The following is a 4,042-nucleotide window of genomic DNA, read 5'->3' on the forward strand; positions in this document are numbered from 1 at the left end:
CCTGCTGAAGCCCCAGGACAGGGAAAGCTGCAGAGGGCTGGGACCTACAGGCTCTCTGCAAGCAGGGGCTGTGCTGTGGAAGGCCAAAACCAGACCTGGGGAATGGAAGCTCATCACTTGTCCCCAGTTCCTGCAGGACTTGGTCAGATGGTTTAAGCACCTCAGTAACTGGGAGCACTGACAGTGGCTTGGATCATTCAAAGAGTTCTGGAAGAAATAGGCAGAGTCCCTGGGAGGACTCCATTTAGTCCAGTCTAATGTACTGAGCAAGGTGTTAGGCTGAAACACCTCCTCTTCCCACCTCTTCTGGAAATACAGATGAACCAGGATCAGAACACCCTATTTATGGGACTCTCCATTCCCCCCTTCCCTCAGACCCAGCTGTCTGAGCCCTTGCTCCACAGGCACATTGGATTTCTCATGGCAAGCAGGAGGTCCACAGCAGGGGCCCCATGCAGTTGGGATGTCTGGGCACCATGCCAGGGCCTCTCCCTGACCCTGCACGCACCAGACACAGCTTGATTCTTTATTTGCTGACCCATAGCTGGTACTTGGGGTGAGGGAGCAGAGGATAGACCCAGAAAGCCTGCTGGAAGGCAGACAGCAGTGACACACTCATCCCCTCAGAGTGTGTGGTGCTGATAGCCTCAGTGGAAGTGATGGTATTCCAGAGGTGTGCAGAAACACTGCATTATCTGAATCACAAGGAATCCAGCTCAAAGGGGTCTGCTCGTGTTCCTTTATGCTCCTGTACTTTCCCACACTCAGTTACATAAGGAGCATAGGGATACCTAATCCCAAAACTCCCCTCTACCACCTACCCCCACCTTGAAACAGCTCCCAGTGCAATGAAATGTTCCTGCTTCAGATTTCCAAAGACAACCATAAACACTGGGGATAATTAAAAAGTGAACATCATGAAAAATACATTGGCAAGGACTCCAGGCTGTGAAGCTGGAAAGCCAGGTAGCTTAAAGAAGTGCCAGATACTCAACTGGTCTCCAAGATCAGCAGATGTTTTTCAACCTAACGTTGCAAAAACTTACTAACTCAGATGTGTTTCCAAAATCAGAACCAGAGATGAGAATGTGTGCTGTGTATTGGGACCATATCAACTACTTTTCCAGCAAACTGCTAAGATCTGTTATTAAAAAAAAAAAAAAGAGGGGGTTGGGTGTAGATAGAAAACACTAGGCCTGTTTAAAGGATTCTGGATACTTACCTAAATCATGTAAGAAAAGGAAAATTCCTTCCCCAAACTGAAAAGACTTGGATGCAATTAAGAGGGAGATACCATCAGCCCATTTCCAAGTCTAGTATTAAGCTATTCAACAAGAGAACTGCAGAATACAGTGGCTGCAGCTGATACAGTCTTAGCGATATTTAGGCGGTTATTTTATTTTCTTTTTTTACTCAATTATCTGAAAAGAAACCATTCAGCAGCTCACTTTTGAAAACCAACCTCCCTCACCCAGTACAAGGCAATCTGCTATAGCACTGCAATTAAAAACTCATCATCCCAATACCACTGGGCATTGGTTTGTCTTTCCACCACCAGCTCCTTTACAGCCAGAGAGCGAGTGCATGGCTGAGGACCCTCTCTGCTGCTTTGCTACATCTTTGAGGAGATTTACAGGGATTTGCACATGTTTTTCTCGCTCAAAGAGAGATTATGTGGCTTGATTAAGAGATATTCTAGGAAAGAAACTACCAGCTTCCACAAGACATTCCCTTTGTTTGATGTAACACCCATCAGTTATTAATGGGATGGCTTTAAGCTGCTGCTTAGCCTTAGTAATGCCATATTTAACAACAAACATTACTTCTCTCCCCTCTCTGCAGTGGCAGCCTTTGTCCAGCAATTTCTGGATGAATTATTCTAAACCAGTATATAATTTTTTTATACATTCATACATACATATATATATATATACAGGCTGCCTTTCCATGTGAAAAGTTATAGGAGAGCTGTGAACAGATAAGAGGTGTTACAGCTTTTGCTGTTTCATGGGAGGTGGAAGTGCAAGGACTTTCTGGGTCACTGAATCCACAGCCTGGTGATGTACTGCAAAACCCTTACAGAAACTGATTTTCAACTCCTTAAAATAAAAAAAACCAAAACAAAACAGGAAAAAAATCATATGAGACATTATAAATAGGGATTTAGTACACTGCAGACTGAAAAATAGTATCTGCCTCTTAGGAAAAGCGTTCCCACTGCTTTAGAAGCTGCTCTCTGAGATGCTTAATTCTGAGTAGATCTTTCCTTCCCACATTTGCAATGCAAGGAAACCTGAGAAAAAAACTGTTCTGCCTTTTAGGTGGATGACAGCAGGAAGGGCACAGAGGAACCACAAAGGAAAGCTCTGCTCAGACCTTGCTATGGAATGGACAAGCTGCACACATATCCATGAAATCCACACCAGCCACAGCACCCACTCCAGTTGTTTGGCCACTGCTTAGTGGATGCCAAAGCAGAAGATGAACCTGCAGAAACCAGCTCAACCTGCCCAAAAGCTCCAGCCTCCCCCCAGGCAGCTCCAAAGCTTTTGCTGTGAATGGAAGCAGTGCTGCCTATGGAGGGCTCCTTTCTCCTTTGCTGCCAGTCACCTCCAGTCCCATGGGAAGAACCTGAAACACAGACCAGTGGTTGACACAATTGTCACCTTCCATGACCCTGCCAGGGCTGTGAGAGATCCAACTGCCAAAGCTACAGAGGGCACCATGGGCCGGCAGCCTATGCTCTCCTCCACCCAGCCCAGCTCCCAGAGCACACAGCTCTTGGGGATTCACTTACTGGACGTTCCAGCGGGACACCTGCTGTGTCCCACAGATCGATTTGGTTACAGAAACCAACCATCTGTCCCCGTGTTGTACCAACCGAAATCTGCAAGCACCCAGACAGAGAGGAGGATTACTATTACACTTCCATCTGCTCTGCAACGTGAACTGCCCATCAGCTACAACCTGAAGATGCCTCTGAGCCCCTAAATCCCACCTTGCCCTTGGAAAAATGCAAGTTATGGGAAGCACAAGAGGAGCCATGACAAGCCAATTCCTTCAAAGCACAAGTCACATCCACAGCATTTTAAACTTGCCCCATTTCCTGCATGGCTAAATGCAAGGAATATTAACAGGTCACATCAGGAGACATCTAAGTGGTGACAACACCAATATAAAAGCACTGACTGGGTCTGCACCAATGTAACAAACTTTAAAAAGTATTAAAACAGACTGTTTATTACAGCATATGATGTGTTATATTAATTTACACAATGATATATATATAAAAACAGCCATTGATGATGTACAGTAAATTGGACATCAACAGGAATATTAAAACTACTGATACTCATGCACGTGACATGCATATGGGTTTTTTTTTCTTTTTCAAAAGCAGTTTTACACAATATAATGAAGTTACTAAGCCTTGGTCAGCTGCTCCAGCAGTTTACTCTGGACACCACCGCCGTCCGCAGCGTGACTTCCAGGAGATCAGAGCAGACTGCACTCCAGAGAAGGCAACTTAACCTTGGAGACAGATTGAACAGGAACCCTTTCCTGGTGGGGGAAGGCTGGGGGAGGATAGGAGTGAGTTTCAAGAAGAGAATCAACAAGAAAAGAAAAAAAAACTAGACCAGAATACCAGAAGGAAAAAGTTCAAGATGTGGCAACAGCAGCAGCAGAAAGGGACAAGCAAAACCATGAAGAACTGCCCTCATTCCCTCCCCTTTATTCCCTAAGAACTTATGACCTTATGCTGTTGATGTCCTGTATAGGACCCAGAACTGGAAAACCTAGGCAAGGAAGATCCATTCCCAGAAAAATTATCCTTTTCTCAAAGCCTTCTGACACCACGCGCTGGAGGCTGTTCACCACTGAAATGGCAGTGTTGTGTTGTTGGGTTTTTTTAAACAAGTGTAACGGTCTTTTATTTCCACATAAAAGGCACTAGTATCCACCCAAGTTCTGAAAACAAGTGACATAATTTACCTTAAGTTTTAAATATTTGTATTAAAAAAAAAAAAAAAAAAATATCTGT

This window comes from Corvus brachyrhynchos, unplaced genomic scaffold, assembly GCF_000691975.1.
Source record: "Corvus brachyrhynchos isolate BGI_N302 unplaced genomic scaffold, ASM69197v1 scaffold245, whole genome shotgun sequence".
Classification (NCBI taxonomy): domain Eukaryota; kingdom Metazoa; phylum Chordata; class Aves; order Passeriformes; family Corvidae; genus Corvus; species Corvus brachyrhynchos.